At 25.4% G+C, this 16,432-nt stretch overlaps 1 long non-coding RNA gene across 1 annotated transcript; it reads right to left on the reverse strand.

Moving 5' to 3' along the window:
- Positions 1-11,015: 11,015 nt before the first annotated feature.
- LOC126909047 (uncharacterized) lies at positions 11,016-12,113 on the reverse strand. Its single transcript, XR_007704912.1, has 3 exons — positions 11,478-12,113; positions 11,270-11,410; positions 11,016-11,087 (listed from the first exon to the last, which is right to left on the reverse strand). It is a non-coding gene; the product is annotated as an uncharacterized LOC126909047 (long non-coding RNA).
- Positions 12,114-16,432: the final 4,319 nt, after the last annotated feature.

Raw genomic sequence — 16,432 nt, forward strand, 5'->3', positions numbered from 1 at the left:
AAACCATCGCCAATTATATATTTAACATTAGCTCATACTACTACTTTTTAATATGACAATTTTATTCCTTTTCTTTTAACATTGGCAACTACTGTTTTTTTATGATATTTATATTATTTTTATTATTGTTGTGATAGTATAGCACTATGACACAGGATTGTATGTGGGAATTAATTTACTGCGATAGTAATTGTAGTCTTTATGATCGTAAAGGTCACAATTAATACAAATTTTTTATGGTACTTGGTTGTTAAATGCTATATCAATGTGCGTTGATATGGACAGTGTTAACATTGTAGCAAAATTTATGTTTTTACTCGCACAAACCCATAATAAATTAAATAATCAATGTACGTGAAATATTTAATAAAAATTATAGCAAGTTATAATATTTATTCAAAGAATAAACGCCTGCATTGTAAATATTAGTACATAAATTATTTTATAAAATATTAAAAAACATAAAAAAGGACATATAAATATAAAATACTGTCCAATAGAAAATTTAACAAAAAAAATAATATTTGAAAAAATAATATTTGATAATTTATTATCATCAACATATATAATAATTTATTTATAACATTATATAATATAGTTTTAAAATTAAAAAAAAAAAATCAAACTTCGTGGCATAAATATGACACAACTACCAGTCTATTTGACATTCTAACAAAAAATCATTTGTATTTAATACAGGATGAACTAATGCTAAATAAATTTGATATTTGAGTAGTGTTAACGACAAATATACCTACTGTAATAGAAGATATGGGTTTATTACTTAATTAAGTATAATTAAAATATTTGTTTACAAGTAATATAACAGGTTCATTATAGATNATTTTTTTACAAGTAATATAACAGGTTCATTATAGATTTAATTATACGGTGAACAGATACAACAGAATTATATTTAATCTTATTGTATTTATCTTTTTCTTTATTAATTTTAATAAAGTATTAAAAAAAAGTAAAATAATTTGTTCAAAAATACTATCCGAGACATTAATAAATTTAAAAGGATTTTTTTGTTGCATAACTTCATTGCATACAGTTGGACAAACAAAGAATGATTGGGATGGTAGCGTATCATTTAATATTTGTTTTTCTAAAATTCTATTATATACTTCTTGTATTGGATATTTAATAGATTTTTTAATGTCATATAAATAATTTTCATATCTAAAACAACTAAACTTATCAAGTGAGCCACGTACAATACACAAGCTGGCAAATGAATTGAACTGAACACATTGTAAGTAATTAAATGAGACCCATAAAGAGTTGAATATTTTTTATTACTAACTACTAGAATCGCTATCATCGCTTGTTAATACATTTTTAATTAGTCATCTTCAACATCTGTGCATGAATCGCAATAATAAACCTTCTGATGCCATGCTTTAGAAAAATTTGCTAAAATAATGCATATTAAAAAATTTCATGAATTAATTTCTTAGTTATAAAACTATAATACTTCATTAATAAAATTAAATAAAAATTTATTACAATAAGTTTTTCCAACAATAATTATTATTTTGTTACACATCCCATTCTTCTACTGGATCATTAGCTTCTTCTATCATTGTCGCTGTCCCATGACAACGACCGTCCGACTCCACTGAATATAAATTTGGAGCTACCCCTATATTATAAACAGAGTAGAGTGTACATTTATTGGCACTTAAAGAACATTACCTAGGTTTTAAATAGTTTTTTTATTCAGTTACACAAGTTAAATTTTTCTTATTAGACTTTATAATTCAACAATTTTATATAATAAAATACGATAGATATATTANCATATAGCTGTAGATTATAATCATTCAGAGGTGAAAAATGCTATTTACAACATTTAATGAAATATTAATATACTTATACTAAAAAATTGTTATATGCACAATTTATAAACAATCTTTCTAATATTATTATGAATTCCTACGTATGGCATATACGTAGGAACCAAATTATTTAATAAGTTTGAGTTATTTTTTAAATTAAGTTAATAATTAGATAATACATTTTTTTTCATTAATAAAATAACTAAAAATATAAATTATTTCAACACTGTGTTCAAGTTTTAAAATGATGGTTCTTATTAATTATAATTTAGGGTTATTTCAATAATTTGAATTAAAATATTTCCTAATTTAAGGTAAAGTTAGGTAAATGTAAACAAATGGGGTAATTGTTAATTCATTTTTTCCCTTAGAATATTTTATTTTAAATTAAACAGTTCTGGTCCTTATATTTTTCCGTCGTATTAAATGTAAGTTTGAAATAAACAATTGAGCATTTATCTAAAAAAATTAACCCTCTTCCCCTTAAAATGTTTATTTTTAAAATATTTAATACAATAAAGAACATAAAACTAAATAATATATCATAAATCAGGAGATACCAAAAATATGAAATTCAATAAGATATATATATTACTTAAGATCTTTCATCTGTGAATGTAAGCATAGTACTAGGTTAGCATGGTTTTCCATAACTAATGTTAGAAGAAGTACAGAAGGCTAATGTACTTGGTAAATTTATTTCGTTTTTTCTTATTTTGTGCTCTTTTGAAGCATCGCAAAAGGTGTATACGCGCATAGTTTCGCCTACGCCAAATTCGCCATCGTCGGGACGAGTTAACTTCATTTCCACGTTGTGGAACGCCTTCTGTACTAAGTCTCCTGTAATTCGCAATCCAGCCGCAAACCATGTCACTGCCATCTGTGGATGTACAGGTCGCCTTTATTGTATTATTTTACATTACTATTAAATAATCTATTAATGTACCTATTATATATTGTATATATTTCTAGTATAGTTAAGTTTTACTAACATTAATTTTAGAGATATGTTATGTTTGTATAATATTCTTATATAGAAATATCAATATATGAATACTCTCAACATCTTTTAATAATCTTCCATATTCTGTTGTCTATTTATGACACTTGTAGTGCCATCCTTTTAAATTTTAGTTAANTATACTCAGATAATTAGCCAAATTAAAGTTAAAGAAAGTTTTGGGTAAAGAGGAATTAGAGAACTGGTAAGTAACTGGAAAGGAAAGATTGAGAGCAGAGTGATAGGGGTCAATAGGAACACATGGCTCAGAAGCTAACTGATATGTCAGGAACGTTACTAAACACTAGATCTAAAAGTGAGCCATGTGAATTTAAAATACAGTTATGCTGATAGAAACCATGAAAAGCAAATGCTTCAGGAATACAGGAGAAACGAGAAGGTAAAAGAGAAGAATACATAACTCCACTAGCATCATTAGACCAATTAAACTCTTGCAAATTGAAATCACCACAAAAAATAAAAGAAAAATTTGAATAGAGATGGATGATATAATCAACGGAAGAGATATAGGCATCATAAAGGGACAAATCACTGGATAGAGGAAGGTAGACGTAGCTTATAATAAAATAACGATAATCTAATTTAAAGGAGACAAACAATTGTTCTACAGATTTATTGGGATCAGTAATTAAAAAAGATGAAATATCTTTACGTACTGCAATAAGTACGCCGCCACCACGAGAACATGAACTACTTAAATATGAACGGTCACAACGGAAAACATTATAATTCGTGAGACCAAGTTCACTAGAATGAAATGAGTCATTTAACCAAGTTTCAGTGAGAAATATAAAAATAAACTCAAAACATGCAACATTACACTTAAAATTAAATAATTTTGTACAAAGACCGCGATAATTTTGATAGAGACCAAAAGAATCTACAATATAAGGCGCTTGTTTTTTGAGGTAGAATTGCCGTTTTTTGAGCGTGATTCCATGATTGAAGAAAATCCATTATCGTAGGTGATGTTTATATCTTTCTCGCCGGCGGCAAATCGACGATCAAATTCACGGTGACAGGATCGAAGAAGTTCGCGTTCAAGAGGAGTTTTATCACGAACGATACTGAATGTTGAGGTGATTCTAGGGATAGATTTCTTAGCGTTTGAATAGGAGGTTAAGACACTTAATGCTACCTCCTTAGAACTAAAAATTATTTTTAGAGGTCGAGAAGAATTGGTAGAAACGTTACACAAGCTGATCAATATGAAATCTGTGATCTTTTGACGTTTCGTTGAAAACAATCTATTTAGTAGGAGCTGAAAACTTATGATGACAAAACAAAAATCCAGCAAAATGCCATCGCGGCATTGTCAGAATGTGGCGTAGTTGGAACAAATATAGATGATATCTCACAATAAATTAAATCGTTATCACAAAACAATTCTATATAAATATATGCAACTTTTTAAATAGTGTTCAATTTTTAAAAAGATTCGCAAAATTATTCCAAAAACAACATATTTCCGTAATTATACTCGATATGACCTTCGTGAGTTAATTATTACTTTAGTTATGAAATTGAATTTGTAGTTTATCATAAGCCATCGAACATTAGCAAGAACATTTTTATTGGAAAGAATAGTCCATTTTGTTAAATATATTTAACGGTTTGACATTAAAAGCAGGAAAAATATTTGTAACTAACATATATAGCTATTTTATTAGTATTTTTTTTTGTAAAAGAGGTGGTTAAATAGAGATACTCTTATTTGACAATACTGTTTGACCTATAATATAGGTATAAATAAAAAAACAAAAAAATTGATGTAAAAAATAACACATAAAATGGTAATTTTATTACACAAAAATAACATTCTTTGTTTAACTTCAGGGGTAGTTTACATATAGAAGACATTTTATCAGAACAAATTTTTATTAACTTATAGCAGGTGGTAGCGCAGCTATAATTTAACGTGTATTTAGAAAACGCAGTATTTACGGAATATTGTCAAAAGTCAAGTCATAAAATTAAATATTTATGCATTGTGATATTTTGAATTCTAACGCATAGGCAGGTAAAAGATCAGATTTTCAAAAAATTAAAAAAAAAATGAAGTAAAAATAAAGCTTTGCATCAAAGCTAAACACATAGTAATATTAGTAAATTTCGAATCGAAGCTAAAAAATAAATTAAAAATAATAGTATTATTAGAATAAATTTTGTTATGAGTAAAATGCCATATTTCTAGATTACTTTTTTAATATTCATATATTGTCAAAAAAGAGAGGGGAAACTGGGAAAACAGAGTGCACATAACTTTTAATATCTACTGTAATTAAAACGATTAATACAACTGTAGATTGTATTTTTTTAAATATCTTTTAATTTAAATAATATAAAAAACATTTGGAACTGTTACAATGGGCCTACGAGAAAAATACAATACTGTTAGTATTGTTAGCTAAATTTATCATGCTTATTATTTATTTTAATTTAAAGCATATATATTACTCATCTTTATCTCACAAATAAACTAATTTTTGTTACCCATAAATTATGAACAATTTATCATTAGTATTTTTAGTTATAGAAAAATTTAAAAACAATTTATTTGATTTTATAAATATGTTAAAAGTTATTATTACTTCAATTATTGTATAGTTTTTTCATAATATAAAAAAGCCACGTACATTAAAAAGTATGCTTTTATAACTTCTTCTATTCGGAACATCAACGTTAGATTTTCACTATTAGAATTTTTGCAATATTCTTAAATATGATTTTATTTAGTTATGTATTGTTCATTGTTTTAAGTAAAATTTGTACGTGTGAGCCAGTTGATTTATATAATACACCACTTAATGTCGTATTTGAACATATATATAAACACGAAGAATTGTCATCTTTACAAATAAAATGTGGTATTGTAGAAGATAAAATAGGATCGAAAATCTATTACGCAATAGGATACAATGATGCAAAGACTCCTTTAAGATACTGTGCTAATATCAGCGGAAGTACTTTAAAAGACATTATGGACGATGTTATACAAAATCGTAACGTACTCAAAGCCATACATCCAAAAGAACTACTAAATTGGCTTAGAAATATTATTGAAAGCCTTGGAATTAAATACCTATTTTTATGTATTCAAAATTTTACAACAATGGTAAAGACTTTATCAAGTGAAAACGAAACGATTAGTGATTATATAAATGAAGTCTTAAATATTTGTAATCTTTTATTAATCAAGTTTGAAAAGTATCATTTATACATAAATCCAATTTTGGAGATAAATTCAATTTTTAATGAATATAAGCAATCTCTAAAACAGAATGAAGATAAAGAAAAACTCGATGTATATTTAAATGATTTTTGGAAAAGTTATAAAATATATATGAATTTGGTACATATACCACCGAAAATTTTTTTAATAAAAGATGAAAACGGTAATTATGGAGATATATTTTTATCTTATATGCAGTATATTGTAAGAATATTAAAACTAAACATTGACTAATATGAGCATTAAAACATTGTAGTCTATCATAATTTGTAAGAAAACACTTCTAATATGCTAAATTGATTTTTTTTAATATAAATAAGTTAAAAAATGATAACGGATTAAATTTTAAATAATATCTTAAGTGAAAGTTGTGTTATATATTATTAAAGAATAATAAAAAGAAAATTATATGTTTTAATAACAATATAAATATCTAAAAATTGTATTTATTTAGTTTTTTAATAGTTAATAATTATGCTTCTATACGAAGCTAATTTTACCATGATGTTGACGCGATTAACGTCGTAATAATGTCACAATTTAATTTAAAATAAATATAGTTTAAAAAAACTAAAAAAACACGCTTTTAAAGCACATCGAACTAATAAGTTAAAAATAATTCTTAAAATAATCTTTAAACAATAATGAACGAAAAATACTAGTATTATTATGATAAAAGCGTCGGGCGTTCAATATACGAAAAATGTGGCACAAAGCACCCACGCTTTTATCACAATATAATACTAGTATTTTGCGTTCATTATTGTTTAAAGATTATTTTAAGATCACTACCATGGAGGTAGTGACGAACAATGACGATACAGGAATCATCCTTTGTAATCGGAATAAATATACACTATATCTCTTAATGAGAATAAAGCGTGTTAATATATATTTTTTATAGTAATTAGAATACATATGCATACATGTAAAGCGACTTAAGTACGTTAACGTATCGTGCACGAGGTATAGCCGTGTTTTGTTGACGGGCGGGGCACGGGGGAACGTTGTACGCAAGGCATATGCGGCGGCTGTAGGAATATATATATATATATAGTAAGGCGACATAAATACATAAACGTATCATGCACTAGGTATAGCCTTGTTTTGTTGGCGGGGGGAACGTTATACCTAAGGTATAAACGGCGGCAGCGGCGGTAGGAATATATAAATATATATACGTAAGGCGCATTACACNCAGAGTGATTTTTTTATCATAACCCACTCAATTACTTGCAGAATAATAATAATTAAAACATTTTTTTTTTTTATTATCTTTAGTTACACATTATTCTTGAATTTTTAACTATGTAATACTTTTTAAATTCATCCCTTATGCCTTGGAGGGGGGTCAACTTTGTTTTTTTAAATGGTAACACATATTCTTAATTTAATAAAATGTTTGAGCTTTTAATTTAATAGTAAATGACATTTGAATTTTTAATATAACTTTATTAGCTTATTAGATATAAACATTTAAAGTTTCAAAATTTTGAGTTAATATACATGTATAATACACATGGGATTGTAAATACAGGTAGCTAATTGGATTTTTATGACATTGCTGTCTCAGTCGCGGATTTTTATTATCAATTATGATTATCAATAGATATACTTTCTGTATTGTCAGTTAGTGTATTTATAAACGCATAACAATGTGCCTTACTACAATTGATAATAACAATACTGTGTACCTGCTAATATCGATGTTATAAAAAACCAATTAGCTAACTATATTTATAATCCCTTGTGTATTATACCTGTATATTAATTCAAAAATTTGAAACTTTAAATGATTATATCTAATAAACGAATTAAGTTATATTAAAAATTCAAATGCCATTTACTATTAAATTAAAAACTCAAACATTTTATTAAATTAAAAATATGTGGTACCATTTAAAAAAACAATGTTGACCCCCTCCAAGGCATAAGGGATGAACTTAAAAAGTATTACATAGTTAAAAACTCAAGAATAATGTGTAACTAAAGATAATAAAAAAAAAAAATGTTTAAATTATTATTATTCTGCAAGTAATTGAGTGGGTTATGATAAAAAAATCACCCTGTATAATTATATATACGTAAGGCGCATTACACGGGGGCGGTATTGGTCAGTCAAAATAAAAATTTGTTTATATATAATATATTATATATAATTGATGTCATGCACGCGTGTACGGGTACGAAAACCAAAAATAAACTTTTTCAGGAAAATATTGTTTTCGGAGAATGGTGAGCGTGGTGGGGTGAATGCGTTACAACAGTCTAGTCTCAAGGCCATAGACGACGGGATCACGAGAATATTAATAATACGTGGCGGGTGGAGATTTACAAACACACGGCATACATGTGAAACTAATATAAGCGTGTTAAAAAAATCAGTGTAGAGCCGTTTATTCGAACCAAAAACACAAACGAGATTNATTCAAACCAAAAACACAAACGAGATTGTACATCGATTGACATATATGTGTATACTAATTAGAGTTTACAAGAAATTAAGACAAGATAAAATAATGAAATGGTGCGGTGTCACGAAGATGACTTGAACTACTCGTATTATTCCGGCGGGTATTCCACACTAGGCATTTATTGGACTTTACACCAAGACGATAACGTGTGTGTGTAACGGTCCGGTTTACAGTGANACACCAAGACGATAACGTGTGTGTGTTACGGTCCGGTTTACAGTGAAGTGGTGGCTGAGAAGAAGCTGATACGACCGCGAGGTGTCAACGTGTGACAACGCCGTGGCCGTGTCATAGCATAGAAAGTTAAACTTATTTAAATTTGTTTGCTTCTTTTAAGTCGAGAAAAATAACTTTGAAATTTGATTTAGCTTAAATAGCCAATTTTTTCAACTGACAGTAACAACATACGGTTGCCGAGTAGGTTATACATATGTTTTACACGCTTGGGGTACGAGGTTCCAACCCACATATGGCACATTAAATTTTTTGCATTTTTTCTCGATTCTTTTTAAGTATAAATTTTTAAATCGTTTGATTTTTATTTCATTTAGATTCAGTAACTTCAATGAATATCAAGGACCCCATTACTGTAGTCTTCCCTTGTGAGAAGAAATTTCTTATTCATAATAAAATATTTCACTTTATATAATCACCTAATATTGAAAACCCCGCATTAATTTAGCTATGTAGACAAATATCTCAAAATTAGGCTACTGCAAAAAATGGACACTTCAATAATACTTTTTAAGTTAAATATCTCCAAATTAATAGGGGTATAAAATTCTTTCTTATACTGAATTACACAGTAACAAAATCATATCACTAAAAAAAATATATTTTAATGTTCCATAGACTAATATGTACTTTTCTAAAATAGATTTTTACACTGATTTCAAGTCTGAAATTAGATTTTTTCGCTTTTTTGTTATTATAACTAATTAGAAAAACGTGAAAAAATTCATTAAAAAAAATTTTTTTTCAAGTTATTATTGATTTTTAATTGATTTTATTAATTTAATTTTTTTTTTTTTTTTAAAGTAGATATTTATGAAAGTTTATATTTTAAAAATTTGAACTTTTAAATACATTTCAACTTGCAAGTTTAGTATTTTATATTATTAAATAGAATATTTTACGAGTAATAAAATATTATATTTTTAGATTGATATGCGATTAGGAACTTAATTATTTGTTAATTACTGCAGTAAATTTATGAGCAGAACTCAATATTTCGTTAAAATCACTATTTTTATTGTAATAAATCATTTAAATTGATGTCTTAGTAATCATATCTATGCAACTCTTGGTGTTTAAAAAATTATTCATATTGATATACTACACATAATACATTCTGTTACGTATTTTTTTAATAAAAATATATTTATCATACGTAACATAAATATTTGTTATATTAATTAGAAGGATATTATTATTTAGTCTATATGCAACAATGTAATTGCAGATTTGAAATAGGCACAAAAATTAATTTAGATAAGTATATTTTGGTCTCTGATGTAAAACCCTTGTAGACCAGTAAATTTATTTATAAGTATTAAAACATTTTTTTTGAAGTATTGTATCAAGCTCTTTCAACATTTATACATGTTTGCCATAAAAGTAATAACTACTTCATAATTTATCCTTAAAATTACAATACCAAATTATTAAATATAAAACTGTGGCATTAAATATAATAAACTTTATCCGTTTATTAGATATAAAATTCTAAATTTTTAAATTTTTGAGTAAATGTACATGTGTAATATATGAGGGATTACAAAGACAGGTAGCTAATTGTTTTTTTATGATGTCGCTATTCGCAGATACGCAGCATTTATTTTCAGTTATAACTTTATTAACATATATTTATTTACATATATATACTTAAAGTATGGTCGTAATCACATTGTTATGAGTTAATATTTATAAATACATCAACTGGCAATACAGAAAACATACAAAAAAAAAAAATTATTAAATGATTTTTATTCTGTGAGTAATTGAGTACGTTATGATAATGAAATCAACCTGTATACAGAAATTTAATTCTTTATATAAAATGACAATTATAGTAACAGCTGGTACAAATATTTAAATTCAGTTATAAGATTTTTAAATTTTAATATTTAATTAATATTTGAAATTTTATGTGAAAAAAATTGGTGAATCATTTTATCGAATTTTAAATCCTAATATCTTAAAAAATGAAAATTTAACATTTAATTTATTTAATATTGATAATATTAAAAAACCCATTAATTTTCTTAATAATAAGAAAAATGATTATGTCTATTTCTGTTTTAATTTATTCATATAATTTACTATGCAAGATTACAATTTATATTGTATTATTTAAATAATCTTAAATTATTGTAATAATAATTATATATTATATATATTTTATAATTTTTACAATTTATATATTAATAGTTTTAAACCTATATCCTACTTCTTGTTCTTTGGGAAGTATTTCAATGATAATTGAAGAAATTTTCCGAAATTAAAAATCAGTTCCCCTAAAACAAATATTTAATATAACATAAGTTTAATAAATAGAAATATTAAATTAGTATAAAATTAAAGGTCTATGATTATTTTATATAAGAACTATAAGTTTTCATGTATATTAACTATTTTAACTTACACCCATACATATTTAATATATAATAAATATTTAAAGTAACATAGTGTATATTACCGAGCTTTGTCTTTAAATAAAAAATTTATTATGTCTAGTAAGTGTATTTTGAGCATCCTTAGATAAATGTTCATGGTTTACTTTTGCATCAGTCAAAATAAAACGACCATCATTAGTTGAATACATCAAGCTCATAATAGACTAAAAGTAATACATATTATTTTATAATTTGTCACACTTAAAGAATAAAATTTTATTAGTATATTACTTGCAAAGTCCATTCTATTGGTTTATATGTTCCATACTTGAAATTTGATTCAGTTAGAGATGAATATGAAGAAAATTTATTAGAATTAGTTTACACATTTACACTATCATCACTTTTATTACTATTTAAAACACTTCCTACATTGATAATTCCATCCAAATTTTTATACTCTGACATATATATTATATATTTATATATATGTGACAGATATAATTATTTAAAAATCACCTATTTGTATTTAGAATAAAAGTGTAACAGCCAAAAAAACTAAAAGCAATAGTTCAATACTATAATTTAAAAAATGTACAAGTTACAGATATATAAGAATCTTAATAAAGTTAGTATTGATTTCCATGACTAAAGTAAAACTGCTGTATTACCACATTTTAAAAATTATAATACTTAAACTTATATGATTGCACCCCAAATTAACAAAGCAAACAAAATAGGAAATCATGATTTTAAGTTTAAATTAATTTACAAATTCTAGGTTAAAGAACATGTAATATTATGTTTACAGTGATGTTTTGTCAGGTAAATATTTATTATCAGTGATTATCGCTTATTCGCCCTTCTAAAAAAAACCTTTTGTAATATTTTAAATGGAATATCAACAAGCGTTTTGATATAACAATGATTGTATTAGAACTAAATATTTCTAATATTTATACTAATATTCATTAAATGTTCAACATAACTTATAACAATGGCAAAGTTAACATGGTTAAATTATTTAAATTATTTTAACTCCTCAAATACTAAAAGTTATTTTATAATAACACTCAGTCTGATAAAATCAAAATATTTTGTTTTTACACTCGTCCAGTTAGTATATCACTTAATAATAGTGTTTAAATCAAAACAGTTCTAGTATTATAGATTGGCAAATAGTATTTATATTACAATAATAATTCACAACAAATAATAAATTTTATATTACAATAACAAATAAAAAATTTCTTGATGTTGTTTTGATAAGGTGTATAATATTTAGTGTAAGGTATCCACTTAACACCTACTAAGAATGGAGAAAAGTATATATTTCTACACAATATGATGCTNTGAGAAAAATATATATTTCTACACAATATGATGCTATAAACAGAGTATTCAAAATCATAAGTGAAATTACACACCAAGTGTTACGTTTTTAAAGTGGACTGTATAAAACCTGTTCGAAATTACTTTTAATTATCTAATTAATAAAAAACGATATAAACTTAAACCTTTAACTTAGTTTATTACTTTACTTTATGTACACATGTTTGGCGTGCACGTCGTGCCGTCCTTTTCGTTGACGAGACATCGTTCGACTATATATTACAAAAACGAAAAAACCGGTACGCACCGGATAAACGTGCTTATCACTATACTACATTCAAATAAAAAAAAAACAAACTATGGATCGAACACCAAGTCAACAATATATTATGATATAATATACAATGCATAGATAATATTATCTATGTATGATCATAGACAAGTTTTTTAATGAAAATCATTTAAATATTGAATATTTGATTAAAAATGTATACTATAATTTTTTAATTTAAATAAAATGTATTGCTTTAAATAAGCTTGAAACTTGTATCACTACTTGATCATATTACTAAAGTTATATATATTTTTATTGTTTTTTATTATTACAATAATCAAATAAATAAAATATAATAAATATGGCTTTGAACATTTAAAAAAAATAATTACTTGTGTGTATATATATATAATATAATAATGTTATCAATATTCAATTTAAATAAGTTATTGATGTTCAAGTGAAATGTGTTTATTTTTAAATAAGGTTGAAATAATGAAAAAAGATAATATGTTAAGTAGGTCGTGGGATCCGTTTCCTGTAGTACTTCTGAGGTGTATTTAGTTTCGGAAGGATTCAAAAATGAACAAAATCCCTGGGAAGAAATTTTGCACTCTTCTAGTGATAGCGTACTACTTAAGGGACTTAAAACTAAAATTGCCACCGCAAACTCGGTGACTCTACGACCAATAGCCACCGCCGGAGTAATAAGCTATCCAAATTTTGGGGTAACTTGCCTGAGTACCACTAGTCAGTTGCTACCGGTCCAATCCGGTTTACACGGTTAATGAGTGCACTCCTTTTTTATTAATTTACTATATGTTTAGTAATAGTATAATTCATTCACTCGTCAACTCAACTTTTTATCGATATTAAAATAATTTGTACTTCATAAATTAATTTACGGATATCACACTTCTATCTTGAAATATAGTATTATTTTATATTNTCCAATCCGGTTTACACGGTTAATGAGTGCACTCCTTTTTTATTAATTTACTATATGTTTAGAAATGGTATAATTCATTCACTCGTCAACTCAACTTTTTATCGATATTAAAATAATTTGTACTTAATAAATTAATTTACGGATATCACACTTCTATCTTGCAATATAGTATTATTTTATATCTAAAATATTCAAAATACTACTGGATAGCCTAATAAAGTTCGTTTTAAAATATACGATTACAACTATTATAAGAATAAATTAAAGTAATTAATATGTTGTATTCTTAAAACAAAAATTACCCTAATTAACCATTTAAATTCCTTGAATAGTTTATTTTAAAAGTGACAATTTTTTTTTAAATAACAATTTATAACATTGACTTAAGTTGTTTTAATTTAATTTCTAAAATTATTAAATAGCTATCAAAGAGGATACAGAATTTTTGAGTATTTTATACTTTGTTCATTAAAAATATACAAAATTTGCAAATACTGGGTTTGCTAATTTATGATACGACGCTAAGTATATACATTAATAATTAATAATTATACCACATTGTTATTATCTATACATATAAATAAGAGCATTAGTATGCTTGAAATATAGTTATTTCAATAGTATTAATTGTTAAAATGAAAAAATAACAATGAATATTATAATTATGATAACATTTAATTATAATAATTAAATTAAGTATAAATTAAATTTAAATAATTTGGGACATTATATAAATAATTAATTTTTTTATCATTATACTGGACTTGTGCAATGAAGGATTAGGCTAATATAATTATAATTTTTCGAAAAGGTGTTAATAATAAATTTATATATCAAGAGTCTGGCGGCGAAGTGTCCGGCGGCGAAATGTCCGGGTCCGTAAAAAATAGGTCGTCGGTATAAATATTTTTTTTTAAACTTCTAGTACATCTAGTTGGATGTTATTTCGATTAATTAGATTTAAGCGTATATTAGATCTTAATAATAAATACGTGCTTTTATTATCTCGACAATATACATATGATGTATGTTTATGGTTGCGCCTCTTTTATAACATAAAAATTTAATCCTCCTCCCCCCACTTATTATAAATAGATAATATTTTTAATATTGTAGTATATTTCAAAACATTTAATTTCTATAATTTATAAGTGTAAAAAATAATAATTAAATGGTTTGAAGTGTGGGGAGCATTATTATTTTATAAGGAAGAATCTGTGTTTGAAATGTAAAGTCTAGCCTAAATAATTTAAACGACACAATAATGGTATCCCTAATTTAGCCCTTTCTATTATTTTTTAATTCGTGAAGTTTTAAGGAGTAAATTATGCAAATGAATATTCACACTTACCTTTGTTTTTTTTCGCAGTTGTTTAGATTGGTATTGTATTAACTTCTTAGATAAGTGATGACAATCGTTTGTTGGATGTTTTTGCGATTAATTAGAATTATGTGTATATTTGATCTTAGTCATAAATACGCGCTTTTATTATCTCGACAATATACGGATACATACATAGTGCTATATACAGCATAGCCAACTGTTAGGACCCTGGCGGGAAAGCACGTTGTAGGGTAATGGCGCTCATGAAGAATATATTATTATTTAATGTTAATCATTTTTATTGATATTGTTAAGTTTTATTTAACACAAAATTTGTATGGACAGGCATTAAAAAAACACACTTGCTCACAAAAAAAATACATTCTTAGTTTCAAATTGAAGCTAAAAGATTTACTTAATGAATAAAAATTAATTAAATATAGTGAATTAATTTTTTTGAAATACAATAACAATTTTTTTCTTAAAAAATAATTTAAAGTGATTAATTTCAATTTTTTTTATTCGATACTTACTGGAGCCAAAACCTAGGAGGTGAAAATAATGTGTAAAAAACTATTTATTAATAAAACATTTGATTAGTTATAAATATTATTTTGATATTATTTCAAAGGTTACATTGTATTTGTTATAAGTTTATGCAGGTTTAAAGAGATCAAATATTTTGGAACATTTATGAAACTTGAAAAATAAAATTCGATAAGAAATTAAGACCCCACTGTTAATTTTATTAATATTGAGAAAATAGTATTTATTTCGCATCGGTGGCCAATTTCTCCGTACAAAAAAACATAGATTTTTTTTTTTTAATATTAAGTAAATCTCAGGAATATGTTAATACACCATTTTTATTCCTCGGCGAGTATTTTGTAATTTTTACAGAGAAATTATTAAAAATTATTAAGTAGCAATACTTTACAAAAAACAATTGTTTATTGTAATATTATATTATTACATATAATATTAATATATAATAAGATGTTATCATTTGTTCATGTATGTCACATATTATGATTATACAAGATCACCAAAACAGGGTTCTCTTATTTAAAACACAAAATAACCCTTAAACTATACGATAAAATCACCTTCTTGTAGAAATTATTAAGTAACGCCTACACGCTGGGACCCCATTTTTATTAACCAATTAGAATACAAAGCCTCAGCTTCTAGGATCACGGTAGAGATCGCTGGGCTACCCCCTTCACACTATAAAAAACCATTTTTCTCCATCTAGACCAGTTCTTTTGACGATTTTAAAATACACAAAATCTACGACACTCTACTCAAGATTTCACTCTCCGGGACTTAGTTGATTTTTTAATTAATTTGGACTTAGAATATTTTTC

The sequence above is a fragment of the Daktulosphaira vitifoliae genome, unplaced genomic scaffold (assembly GCF_025091365.1).
Source record: "Daktulosphaira vitifoliae isolate Bord-2020 unplaced genomic scaffold, ASM2509136v1 Scaffold_89, whole genome shotgun sequence".
NCBI classification, from domain to species: domain Eukaryota; kingdom Metazoa; phylum Arthropoda; class Insecta; order Hemiptera; family Phylloxeridae; genus Daktulosphaira; species Daktulosphaira vitifoliae.